We start from the raw sequence: 19756 nt of genomic DNA, 5'->3' as shown, positions 1-19756 counted from the left end.
AAAAGAGGAAGTTTTCAAGTTAGACAAAATATGGACGTCAACGTTGAGCCAGCAGAATGACAATCGATTACTCTTGATCGAGAATCATGACGCCTTTCAAAGATAGGCACACCGTCAGCATCACGTGACGAATGGTGGTGCCTTCTATGAGCTCTATAAGTGCGAGAGCACCTGGAGCCTCAGTGGCAGTAGCCGGACGACCTCAGAAGATGTTTCCCGCAGATGGAGACGAAACGTTAGGTGGCAGTTTTGTACATCGACCACGGCCTCTCAGCCCGGAAGTTTTTACTGAAGTAAGGACTTATTAATCATACTTTTCTTCTACGATTCCACAGTGGTCCACTGATTAAACCAGATGAAAGAGTTTACCCATCAGGATAGTTTCCGATTAAGTCCAATATAATAAAAGACTTGAAAAAACTGCAACGTTATCTGGCTGAAGAACACATACCCTTCTATGAAGGAATTCTGAAGTGGCCTGTAACCAATAACAACCAAAAAACGACTAAATGCAATGATGAATATCTACTTTTGTTGTACAATTGTGCATAGATACTGTAAAATGTTGAGCGGAGCATTTTATATGATTTGCTTTAAAGGTAACGATAATATGAATGAAAAGGGATGTGTGGTTTGAGAATTTTATCGTGTTTTTTTCTCTTTTTGAAGGCATTAGTTTTCAGCACTTAACCATTAATTTCTTTACTTTAATATTACATCAGAAATCCAATTATTTGTCATAGTATCAAATTTGCATCTCATTACATAAAGGAAGTGAAGAAATACGACTATAACTAGTTATTCTAGGATTTCGAGAGTTTTTGCCAATTTCCCACAAATGTGTGTCAGCTGACTGAAGCTCATTTCAAAATATACCATTCCATTGTCCTCAGGTCAAGCTAGCTTCAACAAGCGGTGTCTTAGGCAGAATACAGCAGACCGTTACAGAGAGGATCAGACGACTAACCCTCCACTCAGGCTTTTCCTAGAAAGATAGATTTTGTTCTTCTCAGAAGTGTAAGAAAGCATTCATTTATTTTTCAGTTGTGTTTTATAAAAATATCTCTGTTCTAATTTTCTCTCCACTCTTCTAAATGATTCGTCTGCATTCGCTCCCCACCTCCACCTCTTGCAGTGGCGTGGGCTTTTCTTTTCTTTACGTCATTGTCACTGTGCAGACTGCAAATTAAAATTCACCTACCTCAGAACGGCCTCTGCTCGAAGTTCCATCACTCGGCAACGTAGATACTTAGAAGATGGTGTAAAAGCAGTGTTGATAAAAAACACCACCTAATATCTACAGTTACTAAGGCCGCGCAACTCTAGTTATGAAATAAAGTTGTGTGGAAAATCTGTTATTCAAGTTTATTGGCCAGTAAGAAAATGGCTTCTGTAAAATAATGTCCGAAATTTCCACGCAATTATGTGTATTTTGTCCTTGATAACCAAAGGAAAAGGTACTATTCAGTCCACATTTAAACTATCGGCTGTTACCTTACATGATTCATAACCACATTTCACATGCGCAGCAGCCAGAAATCTGCCCAAATCTGACCCGAATCAAACAACGTTTTCACAGTCATTAATTTCACCACTAATTTGAGTTACTACTATTCGGTCCTTCTTGTAGATTTCTAAAAAAGAAACTGCTGGCCAGAAATGCTCAGTGGTTGAATACTGAAACATGCCACTCGGATACTATGAAAACCAATATTTCACATGCGAATATCTGTCCAACAGATTTAGTCAAAATCTCTGAAATCTCGCCAAGACGTCCTCAACAGCAACTGCTATCGACTTAGCTCACCAATATCTCAAACACTAATGAATTCTTCACCTTACACATTATTTTGACTGGCACTAGTAACATGACCGTCTGCATTCAAAGCTAGCTAGCAACCCCCTTCTTACTGCCTCACTCCCAGTGTCACTGTCAGGTAGCGAGAGGGAACCGTCTCAATTCTGATAGGCTGCCCATACTCGCTGCCATTCAGAATGCTCGCTCATGATCATACTCGTGCCAAAACTGGCCTGCACCAATCCTTACTCACAGATGCATTTGCGTCAATCTGACATACAAATATTAAAGTAATGTATAATAAACGAAAACGAAAAGGGCTAAGGCGCTGCAGTCATAGACTGTTCGGCTGGTCCCGGCGGAGGTTCGAGTCCTCCCTCGGGCATGGGTGTGTGTGTTTGTCCTTAGGATAATGTAGGTTAAGTAGTGTGTAAGCTTAGGGACTGATGAGCTTAGCAGTTAAGTCCCATAAGATTTCACACATATTTGAACTTTCTTTTTTGAAAACGAAAAGATAATAATTCTGAAAATATTCCTTAGATACAGATTTTAATCCAGCTGACATTCTGGCTGCTGTGTTACAATAGTAATCACACCTAGACTTACGTCATCAGCAAAGTGGGTAAATCCCCTAGGATCATTTTCCCATGGCAGGCTTGTGTAACTCTCGCACATTACTTAAGACGGTATATAATGCAACATTGAAATTAAATGAGTCCCACATACATGTTCTCATGTACCCACATTTACTTCCACAACCATATTAGACACAAATAATAACTTTGTCTTATTTTTATATTACGAAAACGGAAAATAATTAAATTTCTATTATGAAAATCTCAATCAATTAATTCTGCACACTGAGAGTTCGCTTTATGTTTTCCAATTACACCAAAAGATAAACTATCATATTTCCTAACAATTTAGTTCCCTAAATGTTGGTATTTTTACTTTTTAGTAATTTGTTATCTCCGAAACTATGATAGTTACAATATTGAAATTTTTATATAATCTTTTCCTGAACAACAAAAGGTAGTGTACCGATTTTGAAAATGATTGAATAATATTTAACATCATTTATTTAGGTTCTTATAGGTGGTGAATGTACACGTCCAGTAAGAGACCTTTAATAGCTTTTCCACGGCAGGCAGTGACTGATGCTCGTGTGTCTCTTGGTTAGTCGGCTGCATGTCAGCCCCCGACGTTACATGCAACAAGCTCGGAACACCTTGCGGTGCGATGCTGTACTCCCCCTGCCCATTTTCGCCTGCAGGTAATTTTCCGAATATTCCTAAACTGTTATCCGTTGCACAGGTATTCATAAACTGTTATGCTTTTTACAGGGGTCTGTCGTCTACATATTCGCTGTTCCCGCTAGCGACGCAGGACGTCGCGTTCCTATAGCTGTCATTTATGTGGAAGTGGTGGTCTGCATGTCAGAAATTGTCAGATATGTGCGAAAAACTCCTGAATAACTATTGATGCGTAGCGGGCTGTTTCCCAAAAACCCCCGAGTTTCAGATCACCCTATTGCAAAATTGAGGCTCTTTTGTGGGTTGGTGGAAGACAGCATAAAGCTGAACGTTCTATTTTCTTAAATCTCCAATTGGTGTAAGTTAAAATACTTATTGGTGAAGGGATTAGGAATCTTGATCGTGGGCTGTGGAAAACGCTATACAGCGACATTGCCTAAAGTACAGTGACTTGCAATGTATACTGTCAGATGCAAAGTATACGAACTACAGTTGGTGAATACTAATATAGGGTTTGTCACTGTTGACATTTATGTACTCTGAACTCTTCCAAGGGCCCTTTCAATTTGTATATGTTTGAGGAGGTATGGCAGCCCATTCTTGCTCGAGAGCCGAAACCAGAGAAGGTAATGATATTGCACCCTGGGGTCAACAGCAAAGTCGACATTGTGACTCATCCCGATGGTACGTGAAATACATTGGCAGCTACAAGTGTGGACCAGGGTCAGCTGTACAGTGGAATGACGACAATGAGAATTAGTTCCAGGCAGGACTCGAACTGAATATGTCGCTTGTCGCGAGCTGTCGCCTTATCTTTAGGCCATCCGAGCACACGTCGTTGACGACATTATACAGCTAATGGTTGTTCTACTGAGGGACCAAGCGGAGACACCTCTGCATTAAGTCAGGATAGTAGTTGCGTATCTGTGAAGCGTCTCTGACGCTAGTAAGACGTTTTCAATCATTTATTAACCATGTTTATAGTCGTTTCCAAAAGACCTTGTAGCCGATATCTCATGCGGTGGATTCCTGCTGACGGGTGTCGAGTCAGCTCCTTGTCGGCAGGTCCAGGCGAAGAGTGAGTGACCTCGCACCACGGCGCGCTGCCGGTGCAGCCGTGTCCCTGGACGAATGGTCTCGTACTAGCTGCTAGAGTGTGCTTTATCCCTTTACGAATCCTATGTTGGCCCTTGATGACACATCCGCGGTATGGGGTTGCCGGAATTTGTGTGGTCGGTTGATCTCCTTCCTACTGGCCAGGCAGCTTTCAGCAACCGATGATGATGATGATGCTTGATTTGTGGGGCGCTCAGCTGCGTGGTTATCAGCGCCTGTACAAATTCCCAACCTTCGCTCAGTCCAAACTCGCCACTTTCATGATGATGAAATGATGAGGACAACACAGACACCCAGTCATCTCGAGGCAGGCGAAAATCCCTGACCCAGCCGGGAATCGAATCCGGGACCCCGTGCTCGGGAAGCGAGAACGTGACCTCGAGACCTCGAGCTGCGGACTTCAGCAACCAGCTGCACCCGTGTTGAACAGGAACGTGTAAACCAAGAGCCCCTGCAGTTGGTTTCCATGCTGAATGTCGGTGCTCTCAGCACTCCGCGATGTGGTGTTGTCGGAAGACATTTAGCTTCTCCATCGGCAATGGTAGGCGGAGAAGAGTATGAAGTTCATTAAACGAAGGGCATCATCTCAGCTACATCTTCAGCTGGTTCGTAGAGTGCTCTGGAGTATCTAGGACACAGATACGCTACCTTATCGCACTCATGGAATCGAGTGCTGTTACTGTGAACGCTTTGATCCCAATGATCAATTCCTTGAGAGCTGGAGAGTTCGAGTATTTAAAGGGAGATATTGTGAAGCTATGACACGATGGTCGTTTCCTAGTGACCACATGGGTCCTTGTACTGTTATATTCGCTTAACAGGTTGTTAACTGCTGTGTAGGTTCTCCGATATTGTTTCTTATGAAACAGGTACAGTTTCTTCCGATATTTCTTACGAGAAAACGAATATGCATATCACGTTTCCATTTTTTGTCCAGTGCTATTTTCTGCTGAACTTTCTCTCTCTCTCTCTCTCTCTCTCTGTCTCTGTGCGCGTCGTTGTCATACGCTTGTTTCCTGGTTGTATCTCTACCTCTGTTGTTACCTCACTTTGCTTAGAGATAGGTGAATGAGTTTTAATATAGTTTTCTAATTTTAAATCCGTTACTATTCTGTGCCATAACGGTTTACATTCGTAAATCCGAATATATTGCCGGCCGCTGTGGCCGAACGGTTCTAGGCGCTTCAGTCTGGAACCGCGCTACCGCTACGCTCACAGGTTCGAATCCTGCCTCGGGCATGGATGTGTGTGATGTCCTTAGGTTGGTTAGGTTTAAGTAATTCTAAGTTCTAGGGGACTGATGACCTCAGATGTTAAGTCCCATAATGCTCAGAGCCATTTGAACCATTTGAACCGAATATATTGCATGTATTAATAACACTTGCAGTCGCTACAATACCTCTTCCTCTGGACATGCATTCCTGTCGCAAGGAATACTGTATCGTACTTATGACCATCACAGCCACTGCAATATCGTATTGGCATCAGAAAGGTGTGCCACTGAGTTCAGTTTGGGACCATCATCAGGCCAGTCCATTTGAGGAGTGTAACTGTCCAGAAACCATTGCCTCAATGATGCTGTTTCAAGACAGAGTAAATAGTCATGATGATATAAACATCGTCTTCGAACTCTTTCTCCATTGTACATAGCACACAACGCTGGGAAATGTGTTTTGACATGGTTTAGATGTAACTGTAATTGTTGTTTCAAGTTTCCATTTTACGATCGTATTAAGTAAGCATTTAGCGTCTGCTTAAGCGCAATAAAGGGAGCACACCCTAAAAATGAGAGACAGATCCATATCTTCAAACCACCTCTTTCATACTTCACTGCTGGTGCTACACATGGTGGCAGACAGTCTTGTTTAGGCATTCACCAAACCCAAATTCTCCCATCGCATGGCTACAGAGTGCGTGATTAATCACTTCAGATCAGCTGGTTCCAGTCATACAATAACCAGTGGCGTCGCTCTTTGTGACTCGTCGATGGTAACAGCATTGACCACAGACATGAGTGTCTGCTGATGATCTGTTAGACCATTGTGCCACGTTATTTTAAATCCCTACCGACAACCATTGTCCTAGCTGCACTGCTGGTAACACTTTGGAGCTTACGTGTGATTGTTTCCGCTGATGTCGTAAGATCTTTTATAATTATCCTGTCCGTCAGTATGTCGTGTCTACTTGGCCTTTAGCTGTGGTTGTGACTTTGCGTCTCCCTTTCACAGTCTCATCATCAACAGTCACCTTGGCCAGCTTTAAATGAGTTGAAATATCCCTTATGGATTCCTTACTCAGGTGACATCCAACGGCTAGTCCACGTTCTAAAACACTGACCACTCCTGGCAGAACCATTATGCTATTACTATTTCTCTACTGATGACAAAATACTTCTGTCAGCTCCACCTCTCGTGACATCTAATTACCTAATGCTTAGCTCTTAGTAAAGTATTATATAAGGGTGTCTGGAGTTGTCTGTCCATTATACAGGGTGGCCAACTCAAACCACCCTGACTTCAAGGACCTAGGAGAGCAAAACCACAGTAGATACTACAATTAAAAATTCACCACATTGTAGAGAATCTCAAAGAATTTATATTCCCGTGTCAGAAGTGCCCAGTATCGTCGCCAGACTGCAGCATGGTGGCATGAAGTAAAAATGGCGACTCCACAGCAGCGCATGCACGTAGTAGTGTGGTTTTCAGAAACAAAATCGCCGATTACTGTGCAAAGAAAGTATCATCGTGTGTATGAATGTGATCCACCTGATGTGAAAACAATTAAGGAATGGTATAGGAAGTTTCTGGCAACAGCAAGTGTTCTGAAACACTCTGGCTGTGCACGTTACGGAGTTTCAGAAGAGACAGTGGAGGACATCAGACAAACGTTTTTCAGAAGCCCACGTAAGTCAATTCGTGGAGCATCTAGAACATTTGATGTACCTCGATCAACATTGCATCCTGTAGTTCATCAGCGTCTCTGTATGTGTGCATACAAAGTGCAAATTCTGCAACATCTGACGCCAAACGACAAACCACGTCGAGAACAATTTGCTCTGGATATGCTGCAGTACATTGATATGGGTGCCAGCTTTCTGGAAAGATGTTTATTCTAAGATGAGGCAACCTTTCATCTATCAGGAAGGGTTAATTGGCATAATGTTCGGATTTGGGGTTAGCAAAATTGTTATTGAACATGTTCGTGGTTACCCTAAACTAAACGTCTGGTGCGGGTTAATGCACGACAGGATTGTTGGACCGTTTTTCTTTGCGGAACAAACAGCGAATGGGTCAGTGTATATGGACATGTTGGAGAAGTTTGTTTACCCTCAGATACAAGAGTCGCAACCCAACATCATTTTTCGACAAGACGGAGCTCCACCGCATTGGTCAACGGCTCTTCGCAAGTTCCTGGATAGGAAATTTCCCAATCGTTGGATCGGACGCGGAGGACCCATTGCCTGTCCATCACGTTCACCCGACATTGCGCCGCTTGATTTCTACATGTGGAGATTCGTGAAGGACCACGAGCTTGCGACCAACGTGGACAATATTCCTACGCTGCGACATCGTATGATTAACTCGATTGCAACAACAACAGAGGAAATGTTACAAAGAACGTGGCAAGAAATTGAATATAGACTCGACATTCTTCGTGCTACAAATGGTTAAAATATAGAGGTGTATTGACAATAAATAAATAAATTCTTTCAGATTGTCTACAATGTGGTTCACGTTTCATCGTCGTATCTATAGTTTTTCTTTTTTTTTTTTTGTGGGTCTTTGAAATCAGGGAGGTTTGAGTGGGACACACTGTATATATATATATCTATATTTGAATTCCGAGCATTTACGTTGAATTAATTTCGGACAGCTGTCAATCCACTTCACTTCACGAGTCATGGTTGGAAAGCAACATAAATTAAGGGCTCTTTGGTTTGCATCATTGTGTGTGACAAGTTGCTGCCACAATATGTCTCAGCATGTATGGCAGCCCTCTTACCTCATTATACTCCTTACACAAGACACGAAGGAGACAGTAGAATTCTCACGCTTACCAAATACCAGTTCTCTAAGATAAATCAAGTATTCCTTCCATGTATTCTTACTTAGGTTCCCTCGGCATTTCTGGAGCTCCTTCATGTACGCCATACCTACCTGCTGCGTTATTAGCAGTTTGTAAGTAAATTAAATCCTGATATCCGCTCTGCTGCATACTTGAGAACTCCGAGTCCCGGAATAGTACTCTAGAATTAGCCGCAACGGAGTATCCTGTAGGCGAAATCCTTCAACGATGTACCAAAACATCGCAGAACCCTCTTAATAGATCTCAGTCTTTCATTCACACTATTTGCTACTGATTCAAGTTGTTCGTTAATTACCCCGAAGCTTAACCCCAGAATGTTTAAACGATGATCGTGACCTGTCATTGTTATTATGATACGTCTAACATCACAAATTGGCACAGGTGTGATAGTGTCCTATTTCAGTTTCAGCGTACCTTTGAATACTTGTTGATGCAGCCTGAGAGATGGGATAACTAGGCTATATGGCCGACAAAATGCTTTAGCATCAAGCCTAATGGCTTACTTTATCTCAAGATCAAAGGACTTTAGGTTTTTCAAATATCAGAAAATATCATTAACGTAAGGGATACACAACACAGACGCTCATTAGGACAGAATGAATCAGTGCAGAAGAGACGAAAGAAAGAAACATTTCAAAGTGATTATTAATTAAAGTTCAGACGCTGTGGAGACGTAATAAAGATGGCAGTGCCAGCCGGCGTTACAAAGAGATGAATGTTTGTTGGCGTGTTGACGCAGCCACACTGAGGCAACGAAGGAGCTGTTACGGAGTGGTAGCTTGTGTTTATGCTTCGTTACGAGTGACAATGACAGGTAAAATATAATGACGTTTCCTACATGACGAGAGTAGTATGACAGTGTCGGTACGGGCGGAGAATGTGCTGACATCGGCTTCGGCATCAGTGCTGTTAGCTGCAACAGGCAGAAGACGTGCTCTGTACGTGCAGCACATTTTAGCGATTTCGACAGAGATAAACTAACACAGCCGTGTCCTTCCTCAGAAAAGTGTGCGAAGAATCAGCTAATTGTAAAATCTGAGGAATATGCATGTTTATTTACAAATGAAAGCCGACTTCGGAAATTTAAATTTCATTTGTATGTAAGCGCATGTACAACATTCTTGTACCGATTTAAGTTCTACTTTCGCATATTTTACTGTAAGTGTCACTTCTGCATAAACTTTCGTTGACTGTATTGTGCTCTTTCAAAATTTGTCAGTTCAGTAGGCCTATCCTCATTCAAAGCAGTCGTCCTCCAATTCCATTGTACAATTATACGACACATAGGTTATTTTTGAGAATTTCCGTACTCTTACAAAACTATATTTTATGAAGTTACCGGTACTAGTGTTCTTGTTTTGGATACACAATTTATTCTGTAGCCAATAAGTGTTTGTATTTCACAGTTCTGACAAACATTACACCAACCCTGAATTTCATCCTACCTCAAAGCGGAGATACGTGAGATTTTGAGAATTTTCGAAAGCTACCGTTGTCTTTTGCATAATCTATGAGCAATTGGTAGTAAATCGGCTTCTATGATTTAATTACTGTATCGGTTTTTGGAAATAGCATAGCGTATTATCTCTACTTTTCCCTTAAAGAGGAGTAGCCCTATATATTATCTAGATTCATCATAAATTAACTCTCTTTACCCCTTTTTTAACAATTATAATTAACCTCAAATCGATTTAGGGGACTAATAATTTTTACCACAGGTTTTTTTATTGCCTTAATAGAAATGTTGTTTTATACATTTGCTGCAATTCCTTTAGGGAATTAGCAACTTTTTAGCTCAACAAGTTAATAGATAATTAGCAGAATTAATATAAAGTTATTTGTTCATTACCTCATAATACATTGCACCAGTAAGGATGCAGCTCCAGTGTGAATGCTCATATCGAATACAGGATGAGTTGTTTGGTGATGGTAAGCAAATCCTTCTGACTACAGTCAAACGATTGGCAGCTGCTATGAACCGATGGGTTGGAAGAGCTCCCTAGATTCGTGCAAATGTGATACCGGTACCAGAGGTACCCCAAGTACCATCCTCTCGTGCGGATACTGCCTCCTCTGCAGAAAGTACAGGATCTGCCATTAAACTTCCACTTGACTGCAAGTAGCGTGTTAGTGTTAGATCTAGGTGTGCTTTGCAGGGACCAGCGAGGACTCAGGTGTTACACTGATCGCCCTAACCAAAAAGTATGAGGTGCTATCTTTCACTAAGGCTGAAACTGAGCCAGTGGGGGTCACTTCACCTGTTTCGGGTAAACAAGTTTTGTCAAGGTGAGGCAAATGTAGAATGGTAGGGTTCTATTAACCGTTGGCAGTTCAAATGTGTGGCGAATGATGTACCCCGTATGCATACGGCAACAAATGAGTGGAGAGGGCACCGGGTGCACTCACTGTGTCACTGGGTCACCATTCAGCATGTTGAAGAGGATATTCCCGCAGCCACTGAGGGAACAGGGTGCAACCAACTATTGATCGTGGCGCACATTGGAGCAAAAGATACCTGTCGTCAGGTATCCGAGGTCATACTAGGATCATTCCAGTGACTTACAGGGAAGTTTCAGAATACCAGCCTGGGGCATGGAGTTCCAATGAAGCTCACAATTTGCAGACCTGTCCCCAGAACTAACTGCGGCCCTTTGGTTTTGATTCAGGTGGAGGTTTCGAAGGTCCTGTGACAAGCTAGGCTACGACTTCCTGGACTTGCGCCATGGCGTTGAGAAGTGTAAGGTTGTCCCTAAAGAGTCACGTGGGCACAACACACCATGGGCTGCTACTCAGGTAGCTGACGCAAAGGATTTTATATTGGACGACCCTGCACGCAGTCCAGGTATTGATAGCTGTAGGAAGCCCAGAAGTATCAGTGTAAGATCGATAGAAACGCCTCCCACAGTTGAGAATAATAAGATCCTAATGATAAACTTCAAAGGCATTCGCAACAAAGTGCGAGAAGTTGAAGCACTAATTAAAAGCAGTGAAGTCCACATAATACCAGGTACAAAAAGCTGGTTGAAACCTGAAATTGATAGCAGAAGGATTTTTAGAGAAAGTTGAAGTGTGTATCGAAAGGATAAGCAAATCAGAAATGGAGGTGGGTGTTTGTTGGAGTGCACAAGAAACTCGAATCCACCAATATAAAAATTAAAGATACATATGACATTTTTTGGGCAAGACTCAGTACCGGGGGTGGTCATAAAATGATAACTCGGTCCTTTTATCGCCCACCAGACTCGTCTTCTGGTGTAATCGAAAACCTCAGTTCACCTGTACGTAAGTTCGCCGATCATGTTGTAATCATTGGTGGAGACTTTAAACATCCAGTAATTGAATGGAAAATTTGCAGTTAGTGGTGGTCGTGGTAAGACATCCTGCGAAACATTAATAAATGCATTCTTCGAAAACTGCCTACAACAGACAGTTAGGAACCTCACTCATGATGGAAATATGTTGGATCTAATGGCATCAAATAGACCTAAGCTCTTTGAGGATTTCCACACCGAAACTGGTATCACAGATCACCACGCAATTGTGGCAACAATAATCATCGAATTGCAAAGGACATCTAAAACAAACATATATACCCAATGAGTAACTTGAAACTTTCAACACAGGACAGGAGCCTGTAGAAGAACTATGGCTCAGATTTAAATGAGTAGTTGTCCACGGGTTCCGAAAACACAGATCACATGAAACACTACTCGCATTTTCTCACAAGACATTCTGAAGGCTTTGGATCAAGGCAGTCAGATAGATGCACTATTTAGTGATATCCGAAAACCATTTTACTCAGTACCACATCTACGCTTATTGTCAAAAATATGATCATTTGGGGTATCAAGTGAAATTTGTGATTGGATTAATAGCTTTTTGATAGTGCAGCGAGGCGGGTTTAAAGTCGCGTTGCATTGCGTAATTGTTTGACCACTGTCTTTCGTCGTGCTGTGCACTACAAAAAGTTCCACCTACCTCAGTACGGCGGCTGATCACCAGCCCTATTCTCAGCATACGTAGATACTGTTCAGAAGATATTAAAAGCAGCGTTGAAGAGAAACATCGTCAATACTTACCTTTGCCAAGTCCGCCTAAACTCTGGTAGCAAGCTATCCTGTAATATCTTATAACGAATTTCTGGTGCAGGGCGATTGCTTCATTCTTTTAGAAAAAATGTCAAAATTCCGCAACAAGTTCTTTATTTCTTTAGGTTCAAAATTAAAGAATTAGCCATCAGCCCGTATTTATTTAAACGACTAATATCAATGTCCTCAGCTCACAGTTCATGCAACCCAGTATACACGCGAGACAGCCAGAAATGTATTTAAGTCCGACTCGAATTATTACATGATCCACAGTCGATGCACTGGTACTGTATATGAGTTTCACATTCGGGTCCGCAGCTCGTGGTCGTGCGGTAGCGTTCTCGCTTCTCGCGCCCGGGTTCCCGAGTTCGATTCCAGGAGGGGTCGGGGATTTTCACTGCCTCGTGATGACTGGATGTTGTGTGATGTCCTAAGGTTAGTTAGGCTTAAGTAGTTCTAAGTTCTAGGAGACTGATGGCGATAGATGTTAAGTCCCACAGTGCTCAGAGCCATTTGAACCATTTCACATTCGGTCTTTTTTTTCAGTGGATTTCTAGTAAAGAAACTGCTCGAGAACTATTCCATAGACGAATATGAAACATTCTTAATAGGTGTCCTATCATCCTGTTTCTTTCTCTTATTAGTGTCCCCTACAAATTCTTTTCCAAACTGATTCTGTGCAGAACCTCCTCATTCCTTACCTTATCAGTCCCCCTAATTTTCACCATTCTTCTGTAGCATCACGTTTCAGATGCTTGAATTCCCTTCTGCTCCGGTCTTCTCACAAGTCCACGTTTCACTACCATTCAACGCTGCGCTCGAAACGTACGTTCTCAGAAGTTTCTTGCTCAAATTAACACAAATATTTGACACTTGCAGAATTCTCTTAGACATGAATGCCCTTTTTGTCAGTGCTAGTCTGCTTTTAATGTTGTCCTTGCTCGGTCTGCCACTGTTTATTTTGCTGTCTAGGTAGCAGCATTCCTTAACTTCATCTACTTCGCGATCGTCAATTCTGATGTTAAGTATCTAGCTGTTATCATTGCTGCTGCTCCTCATTAATGTCGCCTTTCTTCGGTTTATTCTGAGCCCATATTCTGTACTCATTAGACTGTTCGTGCCATTCAACATATCCCGTAACTATTGGCCCCTTTCATTGACGATAGCGTGTCATCAGTGAGTCGTATTACGGACATACTTTTACTTTAAATTTTAATGTCACTCTTAAACCTGTATCTGTGTAGTTAGAAACCCGTGTAAGAAGGCACAGTATTGTAGTGTAAATCATTGCGTCATACACCGGAACTGATTTACGTAGACGACATAAAAAAATGTTCAAATGGCTATGAGCTCTGTGGGACTTAACATCTGAGGTCATCAGTCCCCTAGAACTTAGAACTACTAAAACCTAACCAACCTAGGGACAACACACACATCCATCCCCGAGGCAGGATTCAAACCAGCGACCGTAGCAGTAGCGCGGTTCCGGACTGAAGCGTCTAGAACCGCTCGGCCACCGCGGCGCGCAAACGACATAAATCCCAAATCAGGACTGCGGCATCAACCGTGAAACTGGTTCTTTCCAAGATGTGGGCGAGAATGTTTTCTGTATTTTCGATCGAAGGTAATCATACTTTGTAAGTACTTTGATTTCCATTTATATTACCACACAGCAGAACAATAAAAAGTTGCCTGAAGTTTTCACGTTAATCTGAAACACAACTTGAGTACCTTCATTAGTTTGCAGGAAGTTTTAGAACCCTGCATCACTATCAAAGTTACCACAACAATTTTTGTGTTTTGAATGGAACGTGGTACCAACTCTGATCACATTACAGCTGTCTTTGTCACTCATTTCCGCACTATCGAAGGCGAGTAGAAAACGTATTCTCGTGTCCATCGCTCAAAGATCATAATGTTGTCTAAGTTGTATACAAATTATTGAAATGTAAAATGAGGGTTACTGAAAATGTTGTTACATTACAGATAAGTGCTTAAACTAATTTTTTCGTCACGTGCCTACACATTATGTTCTCCTACCTTTACGTAAATGACACTACGTTTATGAAACATTCTTTCCTAGGCGTTTCAAGGTAATCGGACTTAGATAATATAAATTTACCGCAGTATTGTGCACCGAAATTTCGTTGTAGCTATGTTCTTAGCTTCCTTTTACTCCACATAATTGTTGATGGCCATTAGCGGCTGGAGTTACATAATAGTTAACTACATTTTCCGACACATGACAGGGCGTAGCTACATAAAGTATAAGTGATTTGATCCGCATATTAATAAAATTTTCTCTTTTCCATAAGCTCGCACTCGTATTCATGAGACCAACTGAGCTCCATGACTTATAAATGTACAACGTCTCATAAAAAAAAAATCCGTGATTTATTGCAGGTCTAGATTTCGACCTTAACACACTCACTGTCGGTGCTACAATTCAGACAAAGATAGAATCAACGACAGGTAAAAAACATGTATATAACACGATTGCAGGAATCCGTATAAGTGGAAACATGGCAATAACGTACCATTACCAAAAAGTCACACAAGTCTCATCATCCCAGGGCGTTAACTTATGACATGCCTTTACAAGGCAGACTCAAAACTGAGACCGTTACTCACATGCAGTGCACATGGAATGAAAATACCTCATCGAGGACGTGTACTGCGCTCTGCGGATAACGAAGCCAGACTTCATTTACACACTTTGTCACAAACTCGAAGAAATCACAGCAATATATTCTGAATTCCAGTCATTTCTATGCGGCACAAGTATAGTATTTCAAACTTGCCCGTTAGTTCATCGTATGACACCTGATCATGTCAACGGATACTGTCACACCCATTATTTACTTCATCATCTCTGTACCTCTTGTTACGGTTCCACCATTCAGTCACCCCTTTGATCATACTCCCGTTCGTGTAATGGGTAGTCTTGATCTGGTTCATGAGGGATGCTCCTAGCAAATCGCTTGTCCATTAGTCTCCACTGCATTAATTAATAGCCGGCCGCTGTGGCCGAGCAGTTCTAGGCGCTTTAGACCAGAACCAAGCGGCTGCTCCGGTCGCAGGTTCGAATCGTGCCTCGAGCATGGATGTGTGTGATGTCCTTAGATTAGTTAGGTTTAATTAGTTCCAAGTCCCGGGGACTGATGACACCAGATGTTAAGTCCCATAGTGCTTAGAGTCATCTGAACCATTTGAACCTTAATTAATAACTGATCTCTACACTCTGAATAAGAAGCTCTTGCCTGTTTCATACACATTTGAAAGTCATGAAAGCTTGTACTGTCTGAGACAGCAACTGTTAATCATATGGACAGGATCATCATTAACGGTCACTGGAAAGCGGGACACGTGACGTATCGTTAGAATATGAACAATGAAAAATGCCAAAACGTTCGTTGTATATAGCAAAACCCGAACATTTTCTTGCAGTGTCAACAAGTTACATGAAAAACTGGACGCCCTCTACGTCGATAATGTCTACTGCTGTAACAACAATACAGCTAACTAATATCCGTTATCGTTAGACAAAAAATTATATCAGGTTGGACACTATTATGTTTGAATGTACATTAGTCACCCATATGATGGTCATCTCAAATAGTAGACACACAATGGATTACTTCGTTTTGCATGGTATAGTGGTGAGATATTGAAGAGAATTTGATACGAGGTTTATAGAAAGAGGTTTATAGAAAGCTCAAACTTTTCTTAAAAGGATAGCGTTTGTCTGGTGTAGGAAAAGTTTAGAAATATCTCCGGAAAGATGTCCATCTTAGGAAATCAGTCATTCAAGATGTGTGGAGAATATCTCGTACTCAGCATGGGTACGCTGCCTGATTGTTGAATTTCTTTCCTTATCCATTACAGGTTAAATGCATTTCTGCACTTCATTTCATAGACTGTGATAGTGACAACGGTCATAACATAAACAGTAAGCCCTTACATCAGTCGTTGCTCAAGTACAGTACTAATGTGTTGTGATTATGGTACTAATTTGATGTGATATTGAATAAGTTTAGTGTCGATGTAACATGTACACGATGTAATCAAACGGCTCTGAGCACTATGGGACTCAACTGCTGTGGTCATAAGTCCCCTAGAACTTTGAACTACTTAAACCTAACTAACCTAAGGACATCACACACATCCATGCCCGAGAGCAGGATTCGAACCTGCGACCGTAGCGGTCGTGCGGTTCCAGACTGTAGCGCCTTTAACCGCTCGGCCACTCCGGCCGGCCACGATGTAATCATTGAGATGGGATCCTGTTATTCCAGGTGGCATGTGGCATACATCCTATTACTACAAAGTTTAAACACTAAATTTAATTGAATGGTCATTGAGATGCATTCGAAGTAATATCCTCAGTACCACAATGCAACTGAAAAACTGTTGAACAAGTTCATACGTTTTGATGCAAAGCATTGTTATTTAATTTCATCCCCAAACATACTTACCTACAGCTAAATACTGCCACATCAGAACCTTTCTTTATTTTAAAGTATGCAAAATTACAAGGCATATCGAAAAACTTAATTGTGTGTGTGCTGTTCCGTTCCAGATATTGAATGCTGTGAGTAGTGTTAAAATTTCTTTTTATTTTTGTCTCACTGTGTAACTCCTACGTTTTTAGCCGTTGTCTCAGCATACTACATGTCATCTGCAATGGTATGAGCGGCTGTTACGAGGGTACAGAAATATGTAGTCTTAAATACGCTGCTGGTGCACTATTTTTATTTGTAGTGTCGTTAACAACTGTAGTCGTAACTCGGAGCTTGATCCACACGAGGTTGAACATCTTCGACAGTCAACAATGGAAGGAAACCTTTTAAGAAAAATTCCACCACCTGGCAAGAGCCAGGAAAGACTGAATTCGGATACGGTGGGCAGAAAATTAAAACATAACTTAGAGTAATCGGAGCATCTGAAACTATCCACCACTGACAGCACACCGTAACTTAGGCTCAGGACAGATAAGTATCATAGCGACACACAATATAAATTCTCTCATTCAACCAGGTAAACTCAAAATTTCGACACACGGAATGGATTGACAGGGGATTCTGAAAACTGGACTTCAAGAAATGAGAAACACTGATCAAGAACCAAAGGAATCACAAGGATACAGAATATACAAGGAATAGCAGGGAAAATGAAGCAATGCCCGAAATACGGAACAGGATTCGCAGTCAATCTCAAAATGGTAGACTCCATAATAGAATTCAAAGCACCATTTCCTAGGCTCTCTTCATTAACTATAAAAGCGCTAAATAGAACATACACAGTAATGAATGCCCATGCAACAACTAATGACAAAAATAGTAGAAAAGACCACAGGGAAGATGTGGATGGATTTTGGAAGCTTCTGGATCAGACAGCAACAAACATCGACAATGAAGAACAAACCCGAAAGGCATGAGGCTGGTGGAATCTTGTAGAAACCATGACATGATCTCAAAATCAACATATTTCATGAGATGACTAAATAAACTTAAAAGCTGGAAACACCTAGACTGGACAAAAGGAGAATGGCAGTTGGATGTTTTCATGGATAAGAACTACTATAAGGAAGCCTGCAATGTGAAAGTCCTGAGAGGAACGGCCATCGGCTCAGAATATTACTTGACAAAAATAAAAATTAGGTTCACCCCACTGAGAAAGAAAAATGCCACCCAAAAAAGAAGAGAACTTATAACACTCATAAATTGATAAATATCAACGAGGAATATAAAAATAACAGGTGATCTGGATGAAATAATTCCCCAATTGAAACAAGTAGCTGAAAAAGTAGGTACAATAAATCCCAAGAAAAGACATCTGTGGTGGAATGACGAACGTGATAAAACAGTGAAAGATAAACACAACGCCCAGTGAAGGTATCAGAGTCAAAAAACAGAAGAATCTTACTTGGAACTCACAAAAGAAGGAAAGATGACTCAAAAAATATTAAGGAGGATTAAACGTCAATATCAAAAGATATACTTTCTATGATAGAAACAAATAGCAAGAAAACAAACTCACGAGATTACTACAAAACATTTAGCAGACTACTCCAAAAACATGATCCCCCAACACTAATGCTAAAAGGTAAAAACAATAAGATGGAATTCAGAAATTTTAGCAGAAACATTTAATGAACTACTAAAGAGCGAGGATCCTCCTGAGGTTCTTCAAATAAACGCAGGATCTCCCATAAAAGCCCCACCAGAAAATACAAACCCACCAGCAATTCAGGAAATCTACAAAGCTTTGAGCGAGCTCAGGAATTACAAACAAGTGGAGAAGATCAAACACTTGCAGAACTCTGTAAATACGCAGCAGAACCCGTGAAGATGTCATTACATCAATGCATGGTTAAAATGTGAATCGGAGAAGAGCTACCGCAATATTTGGGTGCAGCTATCATACACCCATTATACAAAAAAGGAGAAGAATCAAATCTGGACACCTACAGAGGGGTTTTCCTATCGGATTGCACATATAAAATATTGTCATGAATTGTCTCGATCGCTGTAAAGATCAACTTGAAAAGGAGTTAGGAGAATATCAAGGAGGATTTAGACCCTGGAGAAGCTGCCCAGAAGAGGTCATCAAATTAAAATTAATAATGGATGCCTACAAAAGGAGACAGAAGCAACCAGTCATAACCGTTGTAGACCTCAAAAAAGCTTATGATTGCATCCACTGATCTTCTGTTCTGGACATGTTAAGAAATTTTGGACTTCATCCCAAATTAATAAAAACGATAAAGTAACCCTTGCAAACACGAAGCCCTAGGCAAAATTCAGAGGAGAACTATCTGAGCCATTTACGATTAAAACTGGCTTAAGACAAGGAGATGGTCTATCACCACTGCTCTTCAACTGTGCTCTTGGCTACTTGCTGAGAGAATGGTACAAAGAAAATCCTTAAAACAATTGGAATCAAGAAAGATGAAATAAATCTAAATTGTTTGGGATTTGCCGATGACCTGGCATTACTAGCTAATAATGTACAAGAAGCTAGAAGATTAATAATGAGCCTTCAAAATATAGCGCAGGAAATAAGACTCCAGATATCTTTCGAAAAGACCGAGATGATGTTAACAGACCCGCTAGTAATAGACCACGTAACAGTAGACAACAGAAGAATTAAAATAGAGGAGCAATTTAAATATCTTAGAAAGATTATAGTACACAACTTGGATGGAAAACCTGCTTGGCAAGAAAGAACCAATAAAATGATAAAAATCATAAAGTTACGTGGTTTACAGACAATAGTAAATGTCTATAAATTCAAACAAAATTAAAACACTACAAGACGGTGGTTCAGCCAGAGTTAACATACGCAAGCAAGACTCTTTTTAAAATCACACAGAGAAACAGAGTCGACAAAATACTAGAATTAAAGAGAAGAAT

Source organism: Schistocerca americana, chromosome 4 (genome assembly GCF_021461395.2).
Source record: "Schistocerca americana isolate TAMUIC-IGC-003095 chromosome 4, iqSchAmer2.1, whole genome shotgun sequence".
In the NCBI taxonomy this organism is placed as follows: domain Eukaryota; kingdom Metazoa; phylum Arthropoda; class Insecta; order Orthoptera; family Acrididae; genus Schistocerca; species Schistocerca americana.
This window is presented reverse-complemented; position numbering follows the sequence as displayed.